The sequence below is a fragment of the Scyliorhinus torazame genome, chromosome 15, assembly GCF_047496885.1.
Source record: "Scyliorhinus torazame isolate Kashiwa2021f chromosome 15, sScyTor2.1, whole genome shotgun sequence".
In the NCBI taxonomy this organism is placed as follows: Eukaryota; Metazoa; Chordata; class Chondrichthyes; order Carcharhiniformes; family Scyliorhinidae; genus Scyliorhinus; species Scyliorhinus torazame.
In genome coordinates, this window is record NC_092721.1 from 195,373,262 (window position 1) to 195,388,779 (window position 15,518).

A 15,518-nucleotide genomic window follows, 5' to 3' on the forward strand; every position below is an offset into this window, starting at 1 on the left:
AGTCTGGTAGTCAGAGCAGTGTCTTCCAGCCTGGTAGTCAGGGCAGTGTGTTCCAGTCTGGTAGTCAGGGCAGTGTGTTCCAGCCTGGTAGTCAGGGCATTGTTTTCCAGTCTGGTAGTCAGGGCAGTGTGTTTCCAGTCTGGTAGTCAGGGCAGTGTGTTCCAGACTGGTAGTCAGGGCAGTGTGTTCCAGCGTGGTAGTCAGGGCACTGTGTTCCCAGTCTGGTAGTCAGGGCTGTGTGTTCCAGTCTGGTAGTCAGGGCAGTGTGTTCCAGTCTGGTAGTAAGGACAGTGTGTTCCAGCCTGGTAGTCAGGACAGTGTGTTCCAGTCTGGAAGTCAGGGCAGTGTGTTCCAGTCCGGTAGTCAGGGCAGTGTGTTCCAGCCTGGTAGTCAGGGCAGTGTGTTCCAGTCTGGTAGTCAGGGCAGTGTGTTCCAGTCTGGTAGTCAGGGCAGTGTGTTCCAGCCTGGTAGTCAGGGCAGTGTGTTCCAGTCTGGTAGTCAGAGCAGTGTCTTCCAGCCTGGTAATCAGGGCAGTGTGTTCCAGTCTGGTAGTCAGGGCAGTGTGTTCCAGCCTGGTAGTCAGGGCAGTGTGTTCCAGTCTGGAAGTCAGGGCAGTGTGTTCCAGTCTGGTAGTCAGGGCAATGTGTTCCAGTCTGGTAGTCAGGGCAGTGTGTTCCAGTCTGGTAGTCAGGGCAGTGTGTTCCAGTCTGGTAGTCAGGGCAGTGTGTTCCAGCCTGGTAGTCAGGGCAGTGTGTTCCAGTCTGGTAGTCAGAGCAGTGTCTTCCAGCCTGGTAGTCAGGGCAGTGTGTTCCAGTCTGGTAGTCAGGGCAGTGTGTTCCAGCCTGGTAGTCAGGGCACTGTGTTCCCAGTCTGGTAGTCAGGGCTGTGTGTTCCAGTCTGGTAGTCAGGGCAGTGTGTTCCAGTCTGGTAGTCAGGACAGTGTGTTCCAGCCTGGTAGTCAGGACAGTGTGTTCCAGTCTGGAAGTCAGGGCAGTGTGTTCCAGTCTGGTAGTCAGGGCAGTGTGTTCCAGCCTGGTAGTCAGGGCAGTGTGTTCCAGTCTGGTAGTCAGGGCAGTGTGTTCCAGTCTGGCAGTCAGGGCAGTGTGTTCCAGCCTGGTAGTCAGGGCAGTGTGTTCCAGTCTGGTAGTCAGAGCAGTGTCTTCCAGCCTGGTAGTCAGGGCAGTGTGTTCCAGTCTGGTAGTCAGGGCAGTGTGTTCCAGCCTGGTAGTCAGGGCAGTGTGTTCCAGTCTGGTAGTCAGGGCAGTTTGTTCCAGCCTGGTAGGCAGGGCAGTGTGTTCCAGCCTGGTAGTCAGGGCAGTATGTTCCAGTCTGGTCGTCAGGACAATGTGTTCCAGCCTGGTAGTCAGGGCAGTGTGTTCCAGACTGGTAGTCAGGGCACTGTGTTCCCAGTCTGGTAGTCAGGGCTGTGCGTTCCAATCTGGTAGTCAGGGCAGTGTGTTCCAGTCTGGTAGTAAGGGCTGTGTGTTCCAGTCTGGTAGTCAGGGCAGTGTGTTCCAGCCTGGTAGTCAGGGCAGTGTGTTCCAGCCTGGTAGTCAGGGCAGTGTTTTCCAGTCTGGTAGTCAGGGCAGTGTGTTCCAGTCTGGTAGTCAGGGCAGTGTGTTCCAGCCTGGTAGTCAGTGCAGTGTGTTCCAGCCTGGTAGTCAGGACAGTGTGTTCCAGCCTGGTCGTCAGGGCAGTGTGTTCCAGCCTGGTAGTCAGGGCACTGTGTTCCCAGTCTGGTAGTCAGGGCAGTGTGTTCCAGCCTGGTAGTCAGGGCAGTGTGTTCCAGTCTGGTAGTCAGGGCAGTGTGTTTCCAGTCTGGTAGTCAGGGCAGTGTGTTCCAGACTTGTAGTCAGGGCAGTGTGTTCCAGTCTGGTTGTCAGGGCAGTGTGTTCCAGCCTGGTAGTCAGGGCAGTGTGTTCCAGCCTGGTAGTCAGGGCACTGTGTTCCCAGTCTGGTAGTCAGGGCAGTGTGTTCCAGCCTGGTAGTCAGGGCAGTGTGTTCCAGTCTGGTAGTCAGGGCAGTGTGTTTCCAGTCTGGTAGTCAGGGCAGTGTGTTCCAGACTGGTAGTCAGGGCAGTGTGTTCCAGACAGGTAGTCAGGGCACTGAGTTCCCAGTCTGGTCGTCAGGGCTGTGTGTTCCAGTCTAGTAGTCAGGGAAGTGTTTCCAGTCTGGTAGTCAGGGCAGTGTGTTCCAGTCCGTTAGTCAGGGCAGTGTGTTCCAGACAGGTAGTCAGGGCACTGTGTTCCCAGTCTGGTAGTCAGGGCTGTGTGTTCCAGTCTGGTAGTCAGGGCAGTGTGTTCCAGTCTGGAAGTCAGGGCAGTGTGTTCCAGTCTGGTAGTCAGGGCAGTGTGTTCCAGCCTGGTAGTCAGGGCAGTGTGTTCCAGTCTGGTAGTCAGGGCAGTGTGTTCCAGTCTGGTAGTCAGGGCAGTGTGTTCCAGTCTGGTAGTCAGGGCAGTGTGTTCCTGCCTGGTAGTCAGGGCAGTGTGTTCCAGTCTGGTAGTCAGGGTAGTGTGTTCCAGCCTGGCAGGCAGGGCAGTGTGTTCCAGCCTGGTAGTCAGGGCAGTGTGTTCCAGTCTGGTCGTCAGGACAATGTGTTCCAGGCTGGTAGTCAGGGCAGTGTGTTCCAGACTGGTAGTCAGGGCAGTGTGTTCCAGTCTGGTAGTCAGGGCAGTGTGTTTCCAGTCTGGTAGTCAGGGCAGTGTGTTCCAGACTGGTAGTCAGGGCAGTGTATTCCAGACAGGTAGTCAGGGCACTGAGTTCCCAGTCTGGTAGTCAGGGCTGTGTGTTCCAGTCTGGTAGTCAGGGAAGTGTTTCCAGTCTGGTAGTCAGGACATTGTGTTCCAGTCTGGTAGTCAGGGCTGTGTGTTCCAGTCTGGTAGTCAGGGCTGTGTGTTCCAGTCTGGTAGTCAGGGCAGTGTGTTCCAGCCTGGTAGTCAGGGCAGTGTGTTCCAGTCTGGTAGTCAGGGCAGTGTGTTCCAGTCTGGTAGTCAGGGCTGTGTGTTCCAGTCTGGTAGTCAGGGCAGTGTGTTCCAGTCTGGTAGTCAGGGCAGTGTGTTCCAGCCTGGTAGTCAGGGCAGTGTGTTCCAGTCTGGTAGTCAGGGCAGTGTGTTCCAGCCTGGTAGTCAGGACAGTGTGTTCCAGCCTGGTAGTCAGGGCATTGTTTTCCAGCCTGGTAGTCAGGGCTGTGTGTTCCAGTCTGGTAGTCAGGGCAGTGTGTTCCAGTCTGGTAGTCAGGGCAGTGTTTTCCATCCTGGTAGACAGGGCAGTGTGTTCCAGTCTGGTAGTCAGGGCAGTGTGTTCCAGTCTGGTAGTCAGGGCAGTGTGTTCCAGTCTGGTAGTCAGGGCAGTGTGTTCCAGCCTGGGAGTCAGGGCAGTGTGTTCCAGTCTGGTAGTCAAGCCAGTGTGTTCCAGCCTTGTAGTCAGGACAGTGTGTTCCAGTCTGGTAGTCAGGGCAGTGTGTTCCAGTCTGGTAGTCAGGGCACTGTGTTCCCAGTCTGGTAGTCAGGGCAGTGTGTTCCAGCCTGGTAGTCAGCGCAGAGTGTTCCAGTCTGGTAGTCAGGGCAGTGTGTTTCCAGTCTGGTAGTCAGGGCAGTGTGTTCCAGACTGGTAGTCAGGGCAGTGTGTTCCAGACTGGTAGTCAGGGCACTGAGTTCCCAGTCTGGTAGTCAGGGCTGTGTGTTCCAGTCTGGTTGTCAGGGAAGTGTTTCCAGTCTGGTAGTCAGGACAGTGTGTTCCAGTCTGGTAGTCAGGGCAGTGTGTTCCAGTCTGGTAGTCAGGGCTGTGTGTTCCAGTCTGGTAGTCAGGGCAGTGTATTCCAGCCTGGTAGTCAGGGCTGTGTGTTCCAGTCTGGTAGTCAGGGCAGTGTGTTGCAGTCTGGTAGTCAGGGCAGTGTGTTGCAGCCTGGTAGTCAGGGCAGTGTGTTCCAGGCTGGTAGTCAGGGCAGTGTGTTCCAGTCTGGTAGTCAGGGCAGTGTGTTCCAGTCTGGTAGTCAGGGCAGTGTGTTCCAGCCTGGTAGTCAGGGCAGTGTGTTCCAGTCTGGTAGTCAGGGCAGTGTGTTCCAGTCTGGTAGTCAGGGCAGTGTGTTCCAGCCTGGTAGTCAGGACAGTATGTTCCAGCCTGGTAGTCAGGGCAGTGTGTTCCAGCCTGGTAGTCAGGGCACTGTGTTCCCAGTCTGGTAGTCAGGGCAGTGTGTTCCAGCCTGGTAGTCAGGGCAGTGTGTTCCAGTCTGGTAGTCAGGGCAGTGTGTTTCCAGTCTGGTAGTCAGGGCAGTGTGTTCCAGACTAGTAGTCAGGGCAGTGTGTTCCAGCCTGGTAGTCAGGGCAGTGTGTTCCAGCCTGGTAGTCAGGGCACTGTGTTCCCAGTCTGGTAGTCAGGGCTGTGTGTTCCAGTCTGGTAGTCAGGGCAGTGTGTTCCAGTCTGGTAGTCAGGACAGTGTGTTCCAGCCTGGTAGTCAGGACAGTGTGTTCCAGTCTGGAAGTCAGGGCAGTGTGTTCCAGTCTGGTAGTCAGGGCAGTGTGTTCCAGCCTGGTAGTCAGTGCAGTGTGTTCCAGTCTGGTAGTCAGGGCAGTGTGTTCCAGTCTGGTAGTAAGGGCAGTGTGTTCCAGCCTGGTAGTCAGGGCAGTGTGTTCCTGTCTGGTAGTCAGAGCAGTGTCTTCCAGCCTGGTAGTCAGGGCAGTGTGTTCCAGTCTGGTAGTCAGGGCAGTGTGTTCCAGCCTGGTAGTCAGGGCAGTGTGTTCCAGTCTGGTAGTCAGGGCAGTGTGTTCCATCCTGGTAGGCAGGGCAGTGTGTTCCAGCCTGGTAGTCAGGGCAGTGTGTTCCAGTCTGGTCGTCAGGACAATGTGTTCCAGCCTGGTAGTCAGGGCAGTGTATTCCAGACTGGTAGTCAGGGCACTGTGTTCCCAGTCTGGTAGTCAGGGCTGTGCGTTCCAATCTGGTAGTCAGGGCAGTGTGTTCCAGTCTGGTAGTAAGGGCTGTGTGTTCCAGTCTGGTAGTCAGGGCAGTGTGTTCCAGCCTGGTAGTCAGGGCAGTGTGTTCCAGCCTGGTAGTCAGGGCAGTGTGTTCCAGTCTGGTAGTCAGGGCAGTGTGTTCCAGTCTGGTAGTCAGGGCAGTGTGTTCCAGCCTGGTAGTCAGTGCAGTGTGTTCCAGCCTGGTAGTCAGGACAGTGTGTTCCAGCCTGGTAGTCAGGGCAGTGTGTTCCAGCCTGGTAGTCAGGGCACTGTGTTCCCAGTCTGGTAGTCAGGGCAGTGTGTTCCAGCCTGGTAGTCAGGGCACTGTGTTCCCAGTCTGGTAGTCAGGGCTGTGTGTTCCAGTCTGGTAGTCAGGGCAGTGTGTTCCAGTCTGGTAGTCAGGACAGTGTGTTCCAGCCTGGTAGTCAGGACAGTGTGTTCCAGTCTGGAAGTCAGGGCAGTGTGTTCCAGTCTGGTAGTCAGGGCAGTGTGTTCCAGCCTGGTAGTCAGGGCAGTGTGTTCCAGTCTGCTAGTCAGGGCAGTGTGTTCCAGTCTGGCAGTCAGGGCAGTGTGTTCCAGCCTGGTAGTCAGGGCAGTGTGTTCCAGTCTGGTAGTCAGAGCAGTGTCTTCCAGCCTGGTAGTCAGGGCAGTGTGTTCCAGTCTGGTGGTCAGGGCAGTGTGTTCCAGCCTGGTAGTCAGGGCAGTGTGTTCCAGTCTGGTAGTCAGGGCAGTTTGTTCCAGCCTGGTAGGCAGGGCAGTGTGTTCCAGCCTGGTAGTCAGGGCAGTATGTTCCAGTCTGGTCGTCAGGACAATGTGTCCCAGCCTGGTAGTCAGGGCAGTGTGTTCCAGACTGGTAGTCAGGGCACTGTGTTCCCAGTCTGGTAGTCAGGGCTGTGCGTTCCAATCTGGTAGTCAGGGCAGTGTGTTCCAGTCTGGTAGTAAGGGCTGTGTGTTCCAGTCTGGTAGTCAGGGCAGTGTGTTCCAGCCTGGTAGTCAGGGCAGTGTGTTCCAGCCTGGTAGTCAGGGCAGTGTGTTCCAGTCTGGTAGTCAGGGCAGTGTGTTCCAGTCTGGTAGTCAGGGCAGTGTGTTCCAGCCTGGTAGTCAGTGCAGTGTGTTCCAGCCTGGTAGTCAGGACAGTGTGTTCCAGCCTGGTCGTCAGGGCAGTGTGTTCCAGCCTGGTAGTCAGGGCACTGTGTTCCCAGTCTGGTAGTCAGGGCAGTGTGTTCCAGCCTGGTAGTCAGGGCAGTATGTTCCAGTCTGGTAGTCAGGGCAGTGTGTTTCCAGTCTGGTAGTCAGGGCAGTGTGTTCCAGACTGGTAGTCAGGGCAGTGTGTTCCAGTCTGGTTGTCAGGGCAGTGTGTTCCAGCCTGGTAGTCAGGGCAGTGTGTTCCAGCCTGGTAGTCAGGGCACTGTGTTCCCAGTCTGGTAGTCAGGGCAGTGTGTTCCAGCCTGGTAGTCAGGGCAGTGTGTTCCAGTCTGGTAGTCAGGGCAGTGTGTTTCCAGTCTGGTCGTCAGGGCAGTTTGTTCCAGACTGGTAGTCAGGGCAGTGTGTTCCAGACAGGTAGTCAGGGCACTGAGTTCCCAGTCTGGTCGTCAGGGCTGTGTGTTCCAGTCTGGTAGTCAGGGAAGTGTTTCCAGTCTGGTAGTCAGGGCAGTGTGTTCCAGTCTGTTAGTCAGGGCAGTGTGTTCCAGACAGGTAGTCAGGGCACTGTGTTCCCAGTCTGGTAGTCAGGGCTGTGTGTTCCAGTCTGGTAGTCAGGGCAGTGTGTTCCAGTCTGGAATCAGGGCAGTGTGTTCCAGTCTGGTAGTCAGGGCAGTGTGTTCCAGCCTGGTAGTCAGGGCAGTGTGTTCCAGTCTGGTAGTCAGGGCAGTGTGTTCCAGTCTGGTAGTCAGGGCAGTGTGTTCCAGTCTGGTAGTCAGGGCAGTGTGTTCCTGCCTGGTAGTCAGGGCAGTGTGTTCCAGTCTGGTAGTCAGGGTAGTGTGTTCCAGCCTGGCAGGCAGGGCAGTGTGTTCCAGCCTGGTAGTCAGGGCAGTGTGTTCCAGTCTGGTCGTCAGGACAATGTGTTCCAGGCTGGTAGTCAGGGCAGTGTGTTCCAGACTGGTAGTCAGGGCACTGTGTTCCCAGTCTGGTAGTCAGGGCTGTGCGTTCCAATCTGGTAGTCAGGGCAGTGTGTTCCAGTCTGGTAGTAAGGGCTGTGTGTTCCAGTCTGGTAGTCAGGGCAGTGTGTTCCAGCCTGGTAGTCAGGGCAGTGTGTTCCAGCCTGGTAGTCAGGGCAATGTGTTCCAGTCTGGTAGTCAGGGGAGTGTGTTCCAGTCTGGTAGTCAGGGCAGTGTGTTCCAGCCTGGTAGTCAGTGCAGTGTGTTCCAGCCTGGTAGTCAGGGCAGTGTGTTCCATCCTGGTAGTCAGGGCAGTGTGTTCCAGTCTGGTAGTCAGGACAGTGTGTTCCAGCCTGGTAGTCAGGGCAGTGTGTTCCAGCATGGTAGTCAGGGCACTGTGTTCCCAGTCTGGTAGTCAGGGCAGTGTGTTCCAGCCTGGTAGTCAGGGCAGTGTGTTCCAGTCTGGTAGTCAGGGCAGTGTGTTTCCAGTCTGGTAGTCAGGGCAGTGTGTTCCAGACTGGTAGTCAGGGCAGTGTGTTCCAGTCTGGTTGTCACGGCAGTGTGTTCCAGCCTGGTAGTCAGGGCAGTGTGTTCCAGCCTTGTAGTCAGGGCACTGTGTTCCCAGTCTGGTAGTCAGGGCAGTGTGTTCCAGCCTGGTAGTCAGGGCAGTGTGTTCCAGTCTGGTAGTCAGGGCAGTGTGTTTCCAGTCTGGTAGTCAGGGCAGTGTGTTCCAGACTGGTAGTCAGGGCAGTGTGTTCCAGACAGGTAGTCAGGGCACTGAGTTCCCAGTCTGGTAGTCAGGGCTGTGTGTTCCAGTCTGGTAGTCAGGGAAGTGTTTCCAGTCTGGTAGTCAGGACATTGTGTTCCAGTCTGGTAGTCAGGGCAGTGTGTTCAAGTCTGGTAGTCAGGGCTGTGTGTTCCAGTCTGGTAGTCAGGGCAGTGTGTTCCAGCCTGGTAGTCAGGGCAGTGTGTTCCAGTCTGGTAGTCAGGGCAGTGTGTTCCAGTCTGGTAGTCAGGGCTGTGTGTTCCAGTCTGGTAGTCAGGGCAGTGTGTTCCAGTCTGGTAGTCAGGGCAGTGTGTTCCAGCCTGGTAGTCAGGTCAGTGTGTTCCAGTCTGGTAGTCAGGGCAGTGTGTTCCAGCCTGATAGTCAGGACAGTGTGTTCCAGCCTGGTAGTCAGGGCATTGTTTTCCAGCCTGGTAGTCAGGGCTGTGTGTTCCAGTCTGGTAGTCAGGGCAGTGTGTTCCAGTCTGGTAGTCAGGGCAGTGTTTTCCATCCTGGTAGACAGGGCAGTGTGTTCCAGTCTGGTAGTCAGGGCAGTGTGTTCCAGTCTGGTAGTCAGGGCAGTGTGTTCCAGTCTGGTAGTCAGGGCAGTGTGTTCCAGCCTGGTAGTCAGGGCAGTGTGTTCCAGTCTGGTAGTCAAGCCAGTGTGTTCCAGCCTGGTTGTCAGGACAGTGTGTTCCAGTCTGGTAGTCAGGACAGTGTGTTCCAGTCTGGTAGTCAGGGCACTGTGTTCCCAGTCTGGTAGTCAGGGCAGTGTGTTCCAGCCTGGTAGTCAGCGCAGAGTGTTCCAGTCTGGTAGTCAGGGCAGTGTGTTTCCAGTCTGGTAGTCAGGGCAGTGTGTTCCAGACTGGTAGTCAGGGCAGTGTGTTCCAGACTGGTAGTCAGGGCACTGAGTTCCCAGTCTGGTAGTCAGGGCTGTGTGTTCCAGTCTGGTTGTCAGGGAAGTGTTTCCAGTCTGGTAGTCAGGACAGTGTGTTCCAGTCTGGTAGTCAGGGCAGTGTGTTCCAGTCTGGTAGTCAGGGCTGTGTGTTCCAGTCTGGTAGTCAGGGCAGTGTGTTCCAGCCTGGTAGTCAGGGCTGTGTGTTCCAGTCTGGTAGTCAGGGCAGTGTGTTCCAGTCTGGTAGTCAGGGCAGTGTGTTGCAGCCTGGTAGTCAGGGCAGTGTGTTCCAGGCTGGTAGTCAGGGCAGTGTGTTCCAGTCTGGTAGTCAGGGCAGTGTGTTCCAGTCTGGTAGTCAGGGCAGTGTGTTCCAGCCTGGTAGTCAGGGCAGTGTGTTCCAGTCTGGTAGTCAGGGCAGTGTGTTCCAGTCTGGTTGTCAGGGCAGTGTGTTCCAGCCTGGTAGTCAGGACAGTATGTTCCAGCCTGGTAGTCAGGGCAGTGTGTTCCAGCCTGGTAGTCAGGGCACTGTGTTCCCAGTCTGGTAGTCAGGGCAGTGTGTTCCAGCCTGGTAGTCAGGGCAGTGTGTTCCAGTCTGGTAGTCAGGGCAGTGTGTTTCCAGTCTGGTAGTCAGGGCAGTGTGTTCCAGACTAGTAGTCAGGGCAGTGTGTTCCAGCCTGGTAGTCAGGGCAGTGTGTTCCAACCTGGTAGTCAGGGCACTGTGTTCCCAGTCTGGTAGTCAGGGCTGTGTGTTCCAGTCTGGTAGTCAGGGCAGTGTGTTCCAGTCTGGTAGTCAGGACAGTGTGTTCCAGCCTGGTAGTCAGGACAGTGTGTTCCAGTCTGGAAGTCAGGGCAGTGTGTTCCAGTCTGGTAGTCAGGGCAGTGTGTTCCAGCCTGGTAGTCAGTGCAGTGTGTTCCAGTCTGGTAGTCAGGGCAGTGTGTTCCAGTCTGGTAGTAAGGGCAGTGTGTTCCAGCCTGGTAGTCAGGGCAGTGTGTTCCTGTCTGGTAGTCAGAGCAGTGTCTTCCAGCCTGGTAGTCAGGGCAGTGTGTTCCAGTCTGGTAGTCAGGGCAGTATGTTCCAGCCTGGTAGTCAGGGCAGTGTGTTCCAGTCTGGTAGTCAGGGCAGTGTGTTCCAGCCTGGTAGGCAGGGCAGTGTGTTCCAGCCTGGTAGTCAGGGCAGTGTGTTCCAGTCTGGTCGTCAGGACAATGTGTTCCAGCCTGGTAGTCAGGGCAGTGTATTCCAGACTGGTAGTCAGGGCACTATGTTCCCAGTCTGGTAGTCAGGGCTGTGCGTTCCAATCTGGTAGTCAGGGCAGTGTGTTCCAGTCTGGTAGTAAGGGCTGTGTGTTCCAGTCTGGTAGTCAGGGCAGTGTGTTCCAGCCTGGTAGTCAGGGCAGTGTGTTCCAGCCTGGTAGTCAGGGCAGTGTGTTCCAGTCTGGTAGTCAGGGCAGTGTGTTCCAGTCTGGTAGTCAGGGCAGTGTGTTCCAGCCTGGTAGTCAGTGCAGTGTGTTCCAGCCTGGTAGTCAGGACAGTGTGTTCCAGCCTGGTAGTCAGGGCAGTGTGTTCCAGCCTGGTAGTCAGGGCAGTGTGTTCCAGTCTGGTAGTCAGGGCAGTGTGTTTCCAGTCTGGTAGTCAGGGCAGTGTGTTCCAGACTGGTAGTCAGGGCAGTGTGTTCCAGTCTGGTTGTCAGGGCAGTGTGTTCCAGCCTGGTAGTCAGGGCAGTGTGTTCCAGCCTGGTAGTCAGGGCACTGTGTTCCCAGTCTGGTAGTCAGGGCAGTGTGTTCCAGCCTGGTAGTCAGGGCAGTGTGTTCCAGTCTGGTAGTCAGGGCAGTGTGTTTCCAGTCTGGTAGTCAGGGCAGTGTGTTCCAGACTGGTAGTCAGGGCAGTGTGTTCCAGACTGGTAGTCAGGGCAGTGTATTCCAGCCTGGTAGTCAGGGCATTGTGTTCCAGCCTGGTAGTCAGAGCTGTGTGTTCCAGTCTGGTAGTCAGGGCAGTGTGATCCAGTCTGGTAGTCAGGGCAGCGTTTTCCATCCTGGTAGACAGGGCAGTGTGTTCCAGTCTGTTAGTCAGGACAGTGTGTTCCAGTCTGGTAGTCAGGGCAGTGTGTTCCAGTCTGGTAGTCAGGGCAGTGTGTTCCAGTCTGGTAGTCAGGGCAGTGTGTTCCAGCCTGGTAGTCAGGGCAGTGTGTTCCAGTCTGGTAGTCAAGGCAGTGTGTTCCAGCCTGGTAGTCAGGACAGTGTGTTCCAGTCTGGTAGTCAGGGCAGTGTGTTCCAGTCTGGTAGTCAGGGCAGTGTGTTCCAGTCTGGTAGTCAGGGCAGTGTGTTCCAGCCTGGTAGTCAGGGCAGTGTGTTCCAGACTGGTAGTCAGGGCTGTGTGTTCCAGCCTGGTAGTCAGGACAGTGTGTTCCAGTCTGGTAGTCAGGGCAGTGTGTTCCAGCCTGGTAGTCAGGGCAGTGTGTTCCAGCCTGGTAGTCAGGACAGTGTGTTCCAGTCTGGTAGTCAGGGCAGTGTGTTCCAGGACTTGATTTATCAATAGGCGAAAATAGACTACTTGGCGCTGGGTGAATCTTAAGAATCGGCTTTGGGGGAAGCCAGTTCGATTGGATGGCTGCCAACCATTTGGATTGCCAGGGACAATGTTCTGGCTGACAACAGTCAGCGATTTGATTCCTGTGCGATGCTTCGGAGAGAGCTGGGCAGAAGTGATCAGACCTTGACAGGAGAAGGACATTTTTCTCTCTCGCTCTGCTGAACTGCTTTATTGTTCTAAAACCAGTGAGTGCCTGGAAACATCTTTGCTACATATTTGAAATTATCTTGATTCCAGAGAGAAAGTTGACAGCCTTGCCAGCGAAAACCATCTCAAGTCAAGAAGGAAGAAGTATCGAAACGAAAGTTTGACCCCCTGAAATACATTAACTGAAACCCACCCTCGTGCATCAGCAATAACTTTATCTTTTTTATTGTATCATTATTTTCTTCCCTCTCCACTACCCTGTCGTTCTATGTTGTCTGTCATGTGTGTGTGTGTGTAGAGTGGGGTAAGCTGGAAAGGAGGGGTGCAGTTGGGAAAGGGGTGTGAGTTAAGGAGTTACAGTTTGGTTAGTTTATTTATTTTACTGTTAATGAAAAGAAGGTTACTTGTGTTAAAGTTACAAATCTGGTAGCTGCAGTTTATTGGGCTCAGCCAAGGACCGCGGGTATTTTAAAATTACATCTAATTTCATTTGTGTTGTGCCTCCGGGTTCAATGGGGCTGGAATTGACTGCGCGCTCGCCCAAGGGCTTGTGACATAACGTAGTCAGTCTTCTTTTGACACTGGTCTCTGCCCTATCCCTAATCCAGTGACATTCCCACTATTCCACCAACTCCACTCCTGTTCTGTTGCTAAATCATGAGACTATTATCCGACATCTCCGGTCGTTCACTGGCAGCTGGATTCTGTGGTCCCATCAGCAGTGTACTCCCGCCCACGGGTTTACCGGTGCCACGGGGTGGCTTCAATGGGAATTCCCATTAACAGCGGCAGTAGAAGATAATCCGGACGCCAGCAAATGGTGCACTGCCCCCTGCTGCCAAGAAGCATGTGGCTGGGAGGCCGGGGAATGCCGTACTGGATGAGCAATTTCCTCCGGTTAAATTTTAGGAAGATTGAAGCCATTGGGCGCGATTCTCTGCTCCCGTGCCATTTCAGAGAATCGCCTGGGTCACCACATTTTCCCGCGACGCCAGTCCAACGACCTCCCGCGATTCACGGAAGCGGCCAGATCAGCACAAACGCGTTTTGCGCGGCGCGGTCCAGTGAATCTCCCGAGACAGCCAAAATGGCGATTTACCGGTACCCCGCGATTCTCAGTGCCAGATGGGCCGAGCGGCCTGCCCAAAATGGCGGGTTCCCCCCGGCGCCGTCCACACCTGGTCACTGCCGGCGGGAACAGCGCGGGAACGTTGGGGGAGGGCGGCTTGCACGGGGGGGAGGGGGGATCCTGCACCGGGGGGGGCTCAAATGGGGTCTGGCCCGCGATCGGTGCCCACCGATCGTCGGGCCGTCCTCTCTGAAGGAGGACCTCCTTTCTTCCGCAGCCCCGCAAGATCCATCGGACATCTTCTTGCGGGGCGAACTCGGGGAGGACGGCAACCACGCGTGTGCGGGTTGGCGCCGTCCAACCCACGCATGCGCGGGTGACGTCAGTTATGCGCGCCGGCCGCATCATGTATGCGGCGGCGCCTTTACGCGGCGCCAAGGCTTGGAACGCGTAAATGACACGGCGCCGCTCCTAGCCCATTTTCGGGTCCTGAATCAGTCGGGATAGGGGCCGTTTCACGCCGTCGTGAACCTCGACGGCGCAAAAACTCTGTCTCCATTTCAGAGAATCGCGCCCTATGTTTTCAGTCCCCACTCCAAACTTTATTCCCTACGTATTGTCATGTGAGAGTAACTTTAAGAAATGGTTGTTTATAAATGGGTGTGTATATAAATATCTGTAGTGAGAGTACCTTTAAGAAATGGGTGTTTACTACTGCAGTGATGTCAGAGAGTGGGTGGAGCTGGGCTATCTGTCAGCTTTTTACTTTTGTTCTAGGCTGTTTGCTGCAGGGTGTGTTTTAGTTTTGTTTTCCGAGCTGGATAGCTACAGTCACAGCCAGAAGGTGTATGAATCTCTCTCTGTAATCCAAAGACTGTAAATCGATCCTGGTGATTTAAAACTAATAACAGTAATGACTTTAACCTGATGTGCTTCTGGTAAAAGGTGTTTTAAGTCGTATGGATGTTAAAAAGGAAAGCTTAAAGGTTTACTTAGTGTTGTAGTCTTTGGGAGTTGTATTTGAATAAATGGTTGTTAAGATGTTCACTGTATGTTTTAAAAAGGTTAACCAGAGTTCATAGAATAAACATTGTTTTGCTTTAAAAAATACTTTTCCATTTCTGCTGTACCACACCTGTAGAGTGGGCCGTGTGCTCTCCATACCACAATCTATTAAAAGTTGTGGGTCAGGTGAACTCCATGATACACTTTGGGGTTCTCTAAACTCTGGCCGATAACGGTATCAACTCCCCTTCTCCCCCTGATGGCAACGGCCTGAGATCGAGTCAGTGTGTTTCCAATCTTTGGATGTGTGCCCTCTCTAAGATCGCCAGTTTCCATCCCTGTAACATTACTCAACTTTGCCATTCAATTGATCTGCTGCTGAAATGCTCACATAGGTCTTAACTACTTTGAGACTCAACTATTCCAGTGCACACTTCGCTGGTTAAGCAACCACTTGGTTTCAAATTCTCATCCTTATTTTCATGGCCCTGTCCCACGTCACCTCCCCACCCCTTCCCGTTGCCCTCTGCAGAACCCAACCCCCCACCCACTGAATGGCCCACCCCAATCTCTGCAATCTCTCCAACCACACAGCCCCAGGCTGCTCTAATCCTGGATTCTGATCCCAAATCATCACTGTTCCATCATTGGCAGCCATGTGTGCAATTGCCTCAGCCCCACGCTCTGTAATACCTTTGTTACGTCTCTCTGAATATTTCTACCTCATTTTCCTCCTTGAAGAGACTCCTTCAAACCGATCACTTGACCAAACATTTGGTCATCTGACTATTTTCATAATTTTTCCCACCTCCCCCAACCTTCACCTCTGTGGAGGGAACAATCTCAGCTTCTCCCCATCACTGGAACCATTCGGGTAATTCTTCCCTGAACCCTCTCCAAGGACATGACACCCTTCCTAACTTGGGATGACGAAATGTTTGGTCGAGGGATAGGTTTTAAGGAGTGCCTTGAAGGGGAAAAGTGAGGTAGAAAGATTCAGAAAGATGTAGCAAAGGAGAGTGTTCAGAGTGTGGAGCCTCGGCAACTATGCGCGTGTCCCAAATGGGGACTAATGTATAAAGGTTCAGCATAATTGGCAAGCATTCTCTGCCATCCGTAACAACCAGCAGAAAAAAATAACCTTATAATAATAATCTTTATCATTGTCACAAGTAGGCTTACATTAACACTGCAATGAACATTCTGGTGCCTGTTCAGGTACACAGAGGGAGAATTCAGAATGTCCAATTCACCTAACAAGCACAAGTCTTTCGGAGCTTTTGTGGGAGGAAACCGGAGCGCCCAAAGGAAACCCACGCAGACACGGGGAGAACGTGCAGTCTCCGCGCAGACAGTGACCCAAGCCGGGAATCGAACCCGGAACCCTGGTGCTGTGAAGCAACAGTGCTAACCACAGTGCTACTGTGCCATTAGTACGTTGGACATGCCTTACATAGCTGCTATCTCACACCTTCCATCAAAGAGAGAGTCTTATGGAAAGAAGCAGACGCCCTCCGTACTGAAATAGCCAGAGAAATGTTAAAGTGCCGGAAATGTGTTGGCCGAAGCTTCCATTATCTCTTTACAATATTCAATCAGGCGTTTCATCTAATCAACATGTGCGGCGCTGGAGAATAACCAGCAACTTTGTGACAAGACCAACTCACTTCAGTCGGGTGTCGATTATGTTTCCATGATTGCCTTAAGAATCTTATCTCATCAGCAAGGGCTGACAATCATCATTCAGACAATACCCATGAAAAGCACTTAAGAAGATGTACATCGCTGTCTTAGCATGGAAACTGGGCAGTGATTCCTTTTTTTAGTACTTCAGGCAGATAACCTATCATTTTATAATGGAAATTCCAATATGCCTGTAAGATACAATGGTCCAATACACTGGAAATGCCTCTTTGCATGTGCAGAATAGTAGCAGTATTAAGAAAACATTATGTTGCCTTCATTGTATGGAATACGTAAACAATAACTTAAAATATTGAAGGCAGGT